The sequence below is a fragment of the Mixophyes fleayi genome, chromosome 1, assembly GCF_038048845.1.
Source record: "Mixophyes fleayi isolate aMixFle1 chromosome 1, aMixFle1.hap1, whole genome shotgun sequence".
NCBI lineage: Eukaryota > Metazoa > Chordata > Amphibia > Anura > Limnodynastidae > Mixophyes > Mixophyes fleayi.
In genome coordinates, this window is record NC_134402.1 from 136,892,130 (window position 1) to 136,906,496 (window position 14,367).

Consider the following 14,367-nt stretch of genomic DNA (forward strand, 5'->3'; position numbering starts at 1 on the left):
ATAGGTGAGTTGTTAGCTTCACCTAGATTGGCAATCGGTTTAGGGTTACTTCACAGGAATGTTGTGGTTAAGAATGATAACTTAGCTTGTAAGATCCATAGATCGAAGACTGATCCTTTGGGTAGGGGGCGGTGGATTACCTTGCATCTTAATCAGGATATTGCAGTTTGCCCGGTTGAGTTTACAAGATTGTATAGAGATATGTCCTCTGCTCCTGGTGGTAATTGGCTTAGGCACTGTGATGGGTACCCCCTTACAAAGTTCTAGTTTTCCACGGTCTTTAAGAATTGTATTGCTAAGCTTGGATTAGATACAGCAGACTATGGGACTCATTCTTTTAGAATAGGAGCGGCTACAGTAGCAGCGGAGGAGGGTGTGTCAAAACAGAGTATCGTGGCTTTGTGTAGGTGGAGGTCTAAGTGTTTCAAACGGTATGTTAGGCCAGCTGTTGCGCTTTGGGCTTAATAATGCGATGTAGTAAGGCTGACCCATGACATGCCTTGCTTGTCTTGTTTAAAGGAGGCGCGGAGGGATTTGCCATTTCTCTTCCTCGGGGGCCTGATTGGCTTGTGGCACCCCGGGGTTTCCGGTTTTACCTCTGCATGGGTCACCCTGCGTTGCGCGCAAATATATAGTAGTGTCTTTCTCTAATACCATGTATTATGTCTTGACATTTGTTTCATGTGCATTTTACTCCATGTTGCAGGTTCACGGCAGGATGGGAAGAATATGTGGCTGGTCGGCCGTTCATTTGTTTATTGGGCCGGTAAGAGCGGTCCTGCTCAAGATTTCAGCAAATTTCCCCGGGCGCATTCTGTTAGATGGTTAGGTTTTAGGGGTTTGTGTTGGGCGTCACTGTTGAAGATTCTAAGGGATAGTGAGATAAAGTTTGGGCGCCCTTCAGTGCTTATAATTCACCTTGGTGGGAATGATTTGAGCAAGTGGAAGGGCTTAGAGCTCATTGATAATATTAAATCTGATGTTAAGATCATTAAATTACATTGGCCAGCAGTTCACCTTGTTTGGTCCGACTTCATCCCTAGAAGCAATTGGAAGGGAACGGATAGACCAGCTCGTATTGAAAAGGCCCGCAGGTAGGTTAATAGGGCAGTGAGAACATTTTTTCAGGAAGTAGGTGGGGGGTTTATTAGCTATCCTTGAATTAGAGCTTGTTTTAGACAAATTTATAGACCCGATGGGATACACTTGTGGGAGTTTGGCATGTCTTATTTTGTACAGCAGATTTTTAGTTTTCTTGTTTGGCTATAAAAGGTCAGTTGGTGGTGGGCTTAGGTTCCTAGCGGGAACCTAGCTGTGGCGGTAAGTAGCCTAATCAGCGGCCAAATTGGTTATATTCAAGACGTGGTAAGTACTCTCCCCTAAAGGGATTGGGCAATTAGTCATTAGTCCGGCCTGTGTTTAACTTTCATCAGATGGGCTGCATTTTATATTATTGCAATAAACAGTTTAATGTTTTCAATATATTTCTGGCTCCATGGCTTTAATTACAAGGACCTAGTTTGTGGAACAGGATTGTAACAACTATTTGCTTGGCAGAGTGATGAACAGCAGAGAGGTGTTCCTCAATTAATAAAACTTTTTGGTGTTGGCTGCTAGACTGGCGCTTCTGCCAGGGTGGCCAAAACACCACACATTTTGATTTGCCAACTGGGCCGCTACTTCAAATATTTCTGAGTTGCGGTCTAGTACCAATTTTTACCTTTATATATTTATTAAGATACACTTTAAAATACATTGCACCTCCAGCACATAGCACTCGGGGGTTAACCATTTGACACTGCAGCATCAGAAGGGTTAATCTTTACACGTATGGAGAACGGATGGGGAACCAGCCACAGGGTATGGTAAAATCTACTAACTACACCTTATTAAGATCAGAACTATGCAATCACTCTGCCATTGTGTTAAACTTTAATGTGTTCTAAATATGTTGTTCAATATGTGACTGTTCGCATTTTACCAAGACATACATATATATATATATATATATATATATATATATATATATATATACACACACACACACATTGCTTCCAAACTCAAATATAATATATATTTTCTATAATGTCCGATGCCTTGTGTTTTATATGATATTATACATTCTTCACATTCCCTACATTGTACTACCACATAATTAATTATACTTTTATTAAAATAACCAATTGTTTAGTAATTCCCATGATGTTCATTATTCATTTTGTACCTTGCGAAAACAAAATTTACTCTGTAGGAATGAAACATGTTAAATGTTATCTAGATGTAAAATAAATTCCCTGATTAAGTAGATACAGTGTTTCTAAAGTCCTATTCTTTGTCTTAAACTGATATGGATATTCCAGTCCTCATGTTCTCTCCAAACTAATAACAGTAGAGCCTGCTACAGCTGCTGTACACGTGTATGCTGGTGCCCTATCATGTATATATATATAGTACCTTTCTGTTGAACATTGTGATGACAAGACAATACACTGTCATGATAGTGATATGCTGCTGCAGAGGAGCACCTAAATCTTCATTACCACCTAATTGTTGCATGTCATCATGTTACTCACTTGCTTTTCCCTCTCTGGAGCCCCGGGGCCTGCTCCATGCACACGTTTTTCCAGTGGTTCCCTGGTTCATCTCACAGCTTTGACTAAATTGACATTTTGGGCCAAATTACGCAATCGACTCACCCCGCCCCCTTTTGATCTTCCCGAAGTAAAAAATGAAAAGACGGCAAGTATGAGTAAGCAGCCATATGTACATGGAGGAGCCAGAAACGAAGGTGTCCCGGGAAAGCGGCTGTATAGAGCAGACCCTGGAGCTGGAAAGGGGCAAATGAGTAACATGTAAAAATTATTTGATAATGCAACTTTAATCTCAATTATGTCAAGGTTTTTTATGAGGTCTGACTATACCCAATATATTGTTTTTAGTGCCAAAGCCCTGTATAAAATAAAATCCTTTCAGAACCATAATTTAAGGGGTTTACAACCATCACATGTCTTTAATGACTTGTATAGGCTTTACGCCAAATTTTATTAAATACACAACTTTTACGTCCTGGCTTCCCTCTGTACGTTTAAGGCGTGTGGTGATACCATGGGGCAGAGCTGTGTGTTTGTGTTGCTCTGCTCTGCTTTCTGTATAATTGTACCCAGTGAGCAGCTTTATGTTGTATCCTGGGGCAAGAAAATAATCCACTCTCCCAGATTATATAAATACGTGGCTAAAATCACAGAAGGGGGCTAGTAAGAAACAAAATGCATGTAGTAACATTTTCAGGATGGTGTGTACAAGATAAAATAAAGCAATCTGAAGGTGGAACAAACAAGCAAAACATCGCACAGCTGATATTTCAGTACATAGACATCAAACTAGGTTATTTATTATTATTATCGTTTATTTGTTAGGCGCCACAAGGTTTCCGCAGCGCCGAACATGGTACAAACAGTAGACTATACAGGGTAAAACAGTACAGGACAATAAACACAAAGTACCAGTACTTCAGAAACTCCAAGCAGGCAGATACAGTAGAGACGGAGCAGAAGAACAGGTATGGAGACAGGAGGGAAGAGGGCCCTGCTCATTCGAGCTTACATCCTAAGGGAGGGTAAACAAAGTCAGGCACAAAAGGGAGCCAGTGAAGCAACGGGGAGAGAGGAAAGGAGCCAGGGGAGAAACAGAAGGGTGAGTGGTTAAGTGGATGGTTGGTAGGCCTTAAGGAACAGGTGAGTTTTAAGTGCCCGCTTGAAGGAGCACAGATTGGGTGAGAGACGAATGGAGCGAGGGAGGTCGTTCCAGTGAAGGGGTGCAGCACGGGAGAAGTCTTGGATTCTAGAGTGGGAAGAGGTGATCAGAGTGGAGGAGAGGCGGCGATCATTGGCCGAGCGCAGGGAGCGGGCGGGAGTGTGAATGGAGAGGAGGCTAGAGATGTAAGGGGCAGTAGACTGAGAGAGAGCCTTGTAAGTGGTGGTGAGGAGTTTGAAAAGGATTCTGTAGGGGAAGGGGAGCCAGTGTAAGGAAAGACAGAGAGGGGAGGCAGAGGAGGAGCGGCGTGAGAGGAAGATGAGTCTTGCAGCCGCATTGAGTATAGAGCGGAGGGGGGAGAGACGGGAGTGGGGGAGGCCAGTAAGGAGGAGGTTGCAGTAGTCGAGACGGGAGATGATGAGGGCATGGATGATAGTTTTGGTGGCATCTTGAGAGAGGAAGGGACGGATGCGGGCAATGTTACGGAGTTGGAAGCGACAGGCTTGGGCAAGGGATTGAATGTGGGGGGCAAAAGAGAGAGAGGAGTCGAGAGTGACACCTAGGCAGCGGAGTTGGGTGACAGAGGAGATAGTGGAGTTGTTAACAACGATAGAGAGGTCATGGTGAGAAGGGAGCCTGGGTGGGGGAAAGACAATGAGTTCGGTTTTGGAGATGTTAATTTTAAGAAAGCGAGAGGACATCCAGGATGAGATGGCTGAGAGGCAGTCAGTTACACGAGAGAGGAGGGAGGAGGAAAGATCAGGAGAAGAGATGTAGAGTTGAATATCATCAGCATATAGGTGATACTGAAGACCGAAAGAGGAGATGAGAGCCCCAAGGGAGGAAGTATAGAGCGAAAAGAGTAAAGGGCCAAGAACAGAGCCCTGAGGGACTCCAACAGGGAGAGGGGAGGGGGTGGAGGAAGAACCAGACGTGGATACGGAGAAGGAGCGATTAGCAAGGTATGAGGTGAACCAGGCATGGACAGAGCCAGAGAGGCCGAGTGAAAGAAGAGTTTGCAGTAGGAGGGGATGGTCCACGGTGTCGAAGGCTGCGGAGAGGTCAAGGAGGATGAGTATGGAGTAGTGACCCTTGGATTTGGCTGATAGGAGATCATCGGTAACTTTAGCCAGGGCTGTTTCAGTGGAGTGGAGGGGGCGGTAGCCGGATTGGAGAGGGTCAAGGAGGGAGTTGTCAGAGAGGTGTCTGGTGAGGCGGCTGCAGACAATCCGCTCAAGTAATTTGGAGGCATATGGGAGAAGAGAGATAGGGCGGTAGTTAGCAAGAGAGGTGGGGTCAAGATTGGGTTTCTTAAGGATAGGGGAGATAAGAGCATGTTTGAATGAGGATGGGACAACGCCAGAGGAGAGTGATAGGTTGAAGAGGTGTGCGAGGTAGGAGCAGGCAGTAGGAGAGAGAGAGCGAAGGAGGTGGGAGGGGATGGGATCAAGAGGACAGGTAGAGGGTGGAGAGGAAAGAATAAGGGAGCGAACTTCTTCACCTGATGTGGGGATGAAGGAGGACCACAGCTGGTTAATGGCGGGAGGTGAAGCGGTGATGGGGGGAGAGTGGTGGGAGGAGGAGATGTTGCGTCTGATGGCTTCAATTTTGGAGGAGAAAAAGGAGGCGAAGTCAGACGCAGAGAGGGAAGGCGGGACAGTGGGAGGGGGGGGGGAGAGGAGGGAGTTGAATGTGGCAAAGAGGCGGCGGGGGTTGGAGGACTGAGAAGAGATGAGCGACTTGAAGAAGGATTGTTTAGCGAGGGACAGGGCAGAGCAGAAAGAGGAGAGGATGAATTTGAAGTGAAGGAAGTCAGCCAGGGAACGAGATTTCCTCCAGAGGCGTTCAGCTGTACGAGAGCACTTTTGGAGGGAGCGGGTGAGTTTGGAGTGCCAGGGTTGGGGAGTAAGGCGACGACGGCGGATAGAAGAGGCCGGGGCGACGGTGTCCAGGGCAGTAGTGAGGGATTGGTTGTAGAGAGAGGACGCCTGATCTGGGCAGGCCAGAGAGGGAAGGGGTGATAGGAGAGTTTCAAGAGAGGCAGAGAAGGAGATGGGGTCAATAGCGTCAAGGTTGCGCCTGGTGAGGGTGGCTTTAGGCGAGGTGGGAGAAGGGGAGGAGGACAGAGAGAAGGAGAGGAGATGGTGGTCAGAGAGTGGGAAGGGAGAGTTGGAGAACTCAGAGAGATCACAGAGGTTAGAGAAGACAAGGTCGAGGGAGTGACCAAGACAGTGGGTAGGGGAGGAGGTCCACTGAGTGAGGCCAAGGGAGGAGGAAAGAGTGAGAAGTTTTATGGTGGCAGGGTCAGTACAGTTGTCAACAGGGATGTTGAAGTCACCCAGTATAATGGAGGGCAGGTCAGAGGAAAGATAGTGGGGGAGCCAGGCGGCGAAGTTGTCGAGAAAAAGAGAGGTAGGGCCAGGGGGACGGTAGATGACGGAGACACGGAGGTGGATGGGGGAGAAGAGCCGAATGGAGTGGACTTCAAAGGAGGAGAAGGAGAGGGAAGGTAGAGTAGGTATGACCCGAAAAGTGCAGTTAGGGGATAGGAGGAGGCCCACTCCCCCTCCTGGACGCTCGTCTGGTCTGGTGGAGTGGGTGAAAGAGAGGCCCCCATAGGAGAGAGCGGCAGGAGAGGCAGTATCAGAAGAAGTGAGCCAGGTTTCAGTTATGGCAAGAAGATTAAGAGAGTTAGAGATGAAGAGGTCGTGAATGGAGGACAGTTTGTTACAGACAGACCTAGAGTTCCAGAGGGCACACGAAAAAGGGAGGGACGAAGAAGAGGAGATATGGATGAGATTGTCAGGGTTGATGGAGCGAGGGGGGGGGTGAGAGATAGGATAGAGAGATATGGGCCCTTGGCGGGGGCTGGGGGAGAGGATGGGTATAGGAAAGGAGCGAGGCGGCATGATGACAGACAGGGGAATAAGAGAACGGCTGGAGGAAGCGGGGAGGAGAGGGGGAGAAGTACAGAGAGGAGGGCAGCGGTAGGGAGTCCGAAGTGGAACAGATCAAATTAGAAGCGGAGACAAAGCAGTGAAACCAATGAAAGCAATGTGGACAATGTAAAAGGAGAAGAGCAGTGGCAGAGCAATAACAATGTGAAGTGGAGGAGAATGAAATCACGATCAAGCGGTGTAGTCAATGTAAAGTGGGGAACAAAAATAAAGGTGGAATAAATAAAATAAATAGATAACTTAAATAGATAGGCGGTGGGGTGAAATGAATGAGATATAATAATGATCACGATTTAAGCAGTGACGACAATGTACAGTGGGGAACAGTAGAATAAAGGTGAAATAATTAAAATAAATAGAATAAATAGATTAACTTAAGTAGATTGAAGTCACGATCTAAGCGGTGTAGACAATGTACTGTGGGGAACAATAAAATAAGGTGGAGTAAATAAAATAAATGGATTAGCTTAAATAGATTGGTGGTGTGGTGAGCAATGAGGACAATGTACAGTGGGGAACAATAAAATAAAGGTGGAATAAATAAAATAAATGGATAGGTGGTATGGTGAAATGAATGAAAAAAACACAGTGAAATGAATGAAAATACAATCTAAGCAATGGAGAGTGGGTAATACTAAAATGAAAAGTGGGAAAAATAGATAAAAATTAAATTAAATAAATGGATTGGTGGTATGATCAGATGAAACACAACAAAAGGCAGTGAGGGCTACAGAGTGCAGGTACCGGGAGAGTTTGGGAGAGTTCCAGGTAATCACAGGAGCAGGAGTAGTTTGTGGGGACCAGCGTTCAGGAGCAGGAGGGTCCAGGGTTGTCAGAGATCCTGAGGGACAGGCCAACGGACCAGAGTTCAGATGGATGAACAGCCGGAGCAGTGAGGACGCCTCAGGAATCGGAGTAGCTGGAGGTCATGGGAGACAGCACTGGAAGGGAAACCGCAGGACTGGAGGAGAACAGCAGCGTCAGGACTGGAGGGCAGGAAGAGGCCACTGGAACAGAGCAACAGGAGACCACAGGATTGGCAGCCAGAGAGATGGTTACAGAGTGGCATCAGAAGGCACCGGACAGGAGGATCCGCAGCAAGAGAGCTGGTAACAGAGCAGCAGGAGCCAGGGACCGCAGGCAGGAGGATCAGCGACCAGAGGACTTGAAGGGGATCAGCAGCACCTGGAGGCTGGAAGCGGCGTCGTGGAGGTCCAGAAGACTGCAGGAGTCATCACCCGGAGAGGAGATCCGCGGCACGTGGAGGCTGGAAGCGGCGTCCAGAAGACTGCAGGACCCGGTGAGTAGAACAGATACGGAGCAGGAATGGTGGGTGCAGGAAGGCAGCAGGTTGCAGGCGGGCCAGTAGACAGCAGTAGACAGCAGTTAGCTGAGCGGAGGAGTCCGGAGTGGCCGGGGAGTGAGGCCGAAGCCACGGCCCAGAGTGGAGACGGCAGGCGGCAGGGAGATGCATCAAGGGAGGCGGAAGTCACCAGGAATCGGCATCAGGTAAGGAGGCAGAGGAGGCAGGCATCTCCGAGAATGAATGCGGGGCCCATAAGGTTTGCAGGCTGGGCTCCAACGGAGAGCACGCAGGACACGTCTGTCCGTTGGTAATGTAAGATATTCAAGATAGGTTGAGCTTGATCTGCTCTAGTGGGGAATGCAAAATATCTTTATCAGCATTGTATAAAGGAAATGTATATATTGGGGCTCATTTAGAGTTAGACACACGTCATTGTTTGCATAAGATGTGTGTTTTCATACTGCAATGATTCCAAAATCCAGTAAGTATATGTCCATATATAGAGTTATGTATATCGCTGACATCCGTCCGCCTTCGTCTGGAGAAGCAGAATAAGGATGTGCAGGGACTAGCATGCATGGGCTGAGCACAGTAAGGGTGGGTTCATGTAATTGTAATATAGCATCTGCAAATACGCCTTTTAGGACTCGAACCTCTTGCAGGTATTAGATTTGTGGTGCAGTTATGTGATGATGACTATCAGCAGCCCTATTTAGCCGTTTCCAATTCGCTGATTGTGTATTACGTAATTGACATCTCCATTTTTAATTACATTTTATATGGAAATCATCTCTATGGTAATGTGCGGGGCAGACCTACGTCGGGCAAGAAACCATTTTTGAGCTGCACACGTCTTGGACTCAACATCAATGAGTAAATCCACTTTTTTGTGTGCATTATTTCCAACTTACTTTTGGTGCGCAAATACGTTCAACTCTGAATAAGCCCCATTATGTCTTTTTTGTACTAGTTATGATTTTGTTGCATATACTTGTTATTTCTACACTGTGAATGTGGTTATTTTGCTATTTCCATGCAATACATTTTGTAATTAAAGAATTGTGTCTGTGTTTTTTTTTCTTACTGTAGCAATAACTAGATATTTATGTGGATAAGAAATTCCTTGCTATGGGCATATTTAAAAAGAGCTTTATTCACTGCACAGAGAGAGAGGGATGCAACAGTTTTTATTGTAGCTATTTGTTTGACTGTACAATTCAATTTCTCTTAGACAAAATAGATCTACACTAGAACCAGTACCTGTGTAATACCTGTCATCAATACCAATTGTAAAATGAGGACAATTTAAGCCAATTGCCAATCCACTAAAAACCATGCTCAATTTGCCAAGAGTTTGCCCCGATCAGCCCAAACACCTTTCCTAGTAGGTTCAGCCTATTTGACCAACACAAATTGTGAGTGTTCAAGGAAAGAAGGTAGGTGAAGTCTAAGGTTAAGGCAGCTCAGGGGTTATGGCACCCTTGCCCCCTCCCCCAGGTAAATCTTGGTCCTGCTCAGAACATGGGAAATGTTTTCCTAAAATATTACTTCTTAAATATCAGAGAAGCCATACCGTAAAGAAACCATATTATAGAATGTTGGAAATATTTAGCACATAATTCACTTCTTGTTGCGCACTATACAGGAGATCATGTCATACAGGAGAGAGACCATATGCTTGCTCTGAATGTGGGAAATGTTTTACACATAATCCAAATTGTTAAACATCAAAGAAATCACTTGGGGAACATCCAAATTCATGTGCTGATGTGGGAAAGGTTTTCAAAGTAATTCAGAATGGTATTGTCAGAGAAGTAATAAAGGGGTGAAACAATATCTTACGCTTTGCATATGGGAATGTTTTACAAGTTCTTACCTTTTCATATATCTGAGATCTCACAAAGGAAAGAAACCATTTTCTTGCTCTGGATGTATGAAATGTTTTACGTAATGTTGAAGCTTTTAATATTAAATTGAAGAGCTGATATGTCTACAAATTCTGAAAATTACTACATGTGGTTGGATAAGGAGTTTAGGGGTTTGGTGCAAGGAAATGATTATCTCTAAAGAGAATGTTTTGGAATCAATATTTGCTGTCTGGATGCCCCATGTGCCTATAAATGAGGTTGGGATTTCCTGCAAAGGGTTGGCAGTGGTTTTCTCCTGGGCCTGCTGTGGTGTTGCTAGGGGCAAGAAAGGGAACATGCTGGCAGTTTATTGATGGCCAATGTATGTAACCCCATGCAGACATGAATGTTCAGCTGTGGTGGAGGGCAGCCGCTTGCTAAGTGTTTTCAAGATCGGAAGACAGGGCAGGCATGGGAAACCTGCTTGAAAAAGACATGACAAATTAAAAATAGATACAAAGCATCCCTGACTTAGGAGACATCCAGACAGGGAGGCAGCATTATTATTGGAGAATGAGTTTAAGAATGTATTTAGAGTTCCTTACAGGGAGTCCAAAGAGTTGAAACTGTACAAATATTTGATGTCAGCCATGCATTATCTGGAGGTGGACAGGAACAGGAGATGGGGATCTGTCAACTGTAAATGGTCCCTAAATCAGAGCTTAGAAAATTCAGCCTGATTCATCATTTGTCAATTCCAAAGAAAGATTCGGTGACTAATGGGATCAGTAAGGAGATGTGTTCTGCGTCATACATCTCACTTGATGCGGCCATTCTGTAACAGAGGCATCTTTCTGAAGCTTTCACCTCCTTAAAAGAGTGAATGCTAAGGGAGGAAATTGGAATCAAGTCAGTTATCCACTATCTGGACAATTTTCTTTTCATGTGACGAGACCAGCATCTTATGAAAACCTATAATGAATGGTGATAGTATTGGGACAGTCATGCTACTCAGATTTTGATGATCAGTGTCAGGTTACCAGGGCATTAGAGTCAAGACCCACAGAGTAGCCCTGGTACCTTGGTGTTCTTTGGATCACACAGACAAAGAGGAGTGGAAGATATAATAGAATCTTTATTACAGAAGGTGCAAACACAACTGTAACACAATAACTATAATAATCAGTGCAATTTAACAAAACCCAGAACAATCGCCAACATCTAAAAACCTCCCCAACACATCCCCAGATAAAGATATGAGCAACCGTTACATATATTTAAACAGTATTTCGTTAGCCAGGCTAAGTTTTAAAAAAGTCTCTGGCCAAGTGGTATAATCTTACCCTGCCAAGTTGTATCCCAAGTGGTCCTGATCCTTTTGTCACAATAGCTCAGTACTCGGGTCTTCCAGGTTCCACCGATTTCTAGACTTCTAGGCTTGCTGGTCCTGGCATCTCGGCCTTATGCTCTCTACCGAGATGTTAGCAGCCTGGACCCCAGTCACCCTACTCCAGTAGGCACACCAAATGTGCAGACTCACAAGCAGCTCCCTTTGGAGCAGAGTTATACTGTTGCACAATGTTCAGCCAGAGATGTGCCTAGATGTAAAATTGTGATCAGGACACACGTTGGAGCTGATAGGAGACAGATCTTCAATACCAAGCTCAGGATATCCAATAAACAACCCTTGGTCTCCTTGCAGGCTCTTTTAAAACAGTTCAGAATTCCCACAGGTGAAATCCCATCCTGCAAGGTTATCCCAAGTCCATTCAGAATGCCATTGGCTCCCAAATCAGGGGTTGGGTATGGGAGTGGAGAGAAGTCATCCCCACATGGGTTTCCCCCCTGCTGGTCTAGTGCATAAAAGTCTGACACAGTTCTAGGGAGAACAATAGAGTAGCAAACTGGTTACTGCAGAGCTTAATCCCAGATGATGAATAGCAACTCCCTGTTTCAATCCCTTATACGCATTTATGTTGTGAAAGGGGCTCCAGCTGTTCCAGACTCCCTGTCCTCACTGAGGGAGGGGGTAACTGGCCAGGATATGGTACAGCAGACAATTTGTAGTCCAAATAAAGAACATGCAGCCCACCTGGATATATTTTTGAACCTGGAGTTTTAGACTATTGACTATTCATTCAGAACCATGTTATAAAATCCATATACATCAGCAAACGAACCCACAGAGTCTTTATATGAGCCAAATGGGGATAACAATCTATCCAAATACTAGTGACCAGATACATACCTTTGTATGGGGGGATTGTAACTGTAATCCTATGTCGTCACAATCAGCTTTTCTGTATCCCTTTCAGTTTGTATCTATTGTCAGACACTGCATAGGGAAGCTGGGTGGGTCAGTGGCAGAATATGGGTTACACTCCTTCCTGATTGGGACAACAATGGAGGCTGTCAGCTGGGGCCGAAGTGACAAGATGATTACGTATATTGGGAAATGGGAATCAAGTGGTTTCAGATCTTATTTAAAGCTCCAGTTTGTACTATAAAAATTTAAGTAGAAGGGGGATGAGATGTTGGAGTAGAAGGTGTGTGAGACAGAAAACACTAAGATAATGTGGTGACGGTACAAGGACATGGTGGAGTATACAGAGAGTACCCAAGGAAGAAGAGGAGAGTGGACAAGGGAATAGTCAAGGAAAATAAGATGGTAAAGTGGTGGATACATAGTAGTATAGTTTGAGTATGATAGGCTCAACTAAAGGAATGTGTAATTTAATCAATTTAGAAAAATCTAGCTAAGTATTCATAATGCACAAGACAAAAGGCAGAAAAAGAGTTTAAAAAATGCCATTAATGTAAATTAAATTATCCTTTAAGGAGAATTAATGACACAGTACAGCAGGTGGGAAACAAAATCACACAAAGAGAGTGATAGAGGCCGGATACCCTGTACCTGTTCTACTAACAACTACCACAACTACCACTGGTAGTTCTCCTGAACATGATCAATAAATAAATGATGATGATGATGATCCAGCTGGAAGCAGGAAGACACAAAAGAGGAATGAAAGGCCAGGTAATGCCCTAATTTATGGTGAGTCATAATTATAGGTTATACTGATATATATAAATGATCAATTATAGAATCCATTACACAATACATAATGTGATAAAAATAGCACTTAACATAATACATTAATAACAGCAACTCTTCAGACATGTTGCCCTGTTGGAATCGCTCATATAGAGCAGACTGGTGCAATATTCACGCATGTGGGAATCAAGGAAAGGAAACATGAGTGGTTTTATATATATATATATATATATATATATATATATATATATATATATATATCTAATATATATATAAGCTCAGCGGCGTGTGTTAGTGTGTGTGTGCAAAAAAACTATTTTCTCAGAAAGGGCTCATCCAATTGACCTGAAATTTGGTATACTGACATTATTTGACAAAAAAATTATAATAGTGAAGTCAGTTAACTTCCATAAGGTGATGATACCTCGGATTGACTTATGTCCATCCGAAACAGGACTGCCGTTTAAGCTAAGACGGCGCCAGTTCCCTTTGAAGGCGGCATTTGCTATGACCATTAACAAGTCACAGGGTCAAACACTTGACCGTGTGGGTATTTATTTACCAGAGCCTGTGTTTGGTCATGGACAATTGTATGTCGCATTTTCACGAGTACGGAGAAGCAGTGATGTGAAAGTGCAGATTATGAATACTGCCCTTCAAGGAAGACTGATTGAGCACAGCGATAAGGTGTTTATCAGAAACGTTGTGTATCGAGAGGTTTAAGAACAGTAAGACGATGGAGATTTAGGATGTGGCGATGAAGATGAAGGATGAGGTGATGGAGAAGAATGATGAGGTGGTGACATGTGGACAAAACCACGTTAAAAAAAGGCGCTTACATCGGGAAGTAACGCTCTTCCCCTGAGGAGGCCTGGCCTAGCCCCAAATGCATGACAAGAACCTTTTTAACACCTTAATTAGCTTGATTTGACTAGAATGCATGAGTATCATGCACGGGTTAACTTGTATATATATATATATATATATATATATATATATATATATATATATATATATATATATTATATTATATATATTATATATAATATATATATTTTTATATATATATATATATATATATATATATATATACAAGTTAACCCGTGCAGGATACTCATGCATTCTAGTCAAATCAAGCTACTTAAGGTGTTAAAAAGGTTGTGAGTTTGACAAATCAGGAGTTTTTAGGGCCAATATCTCTTTTTTGGTTCTTTGAATGAACGAAACGCGTTGAGCCCCTACACTACATCTGAAAGACCACTGGCTGTACTGCTACACCCTGAGATACATACCATTAGAATATCCTGCACTGAGCTTCTGTGTGGAGCCTGCTGAGAGACTTCTACTATACAAGGGGATGAGACTGCAGACCAGTCACTTACAGATAAGCCTTTTTAAAGCATATATATTGTGAGTTTGTACTCTTAATGCTATATTTGAATAAAATGT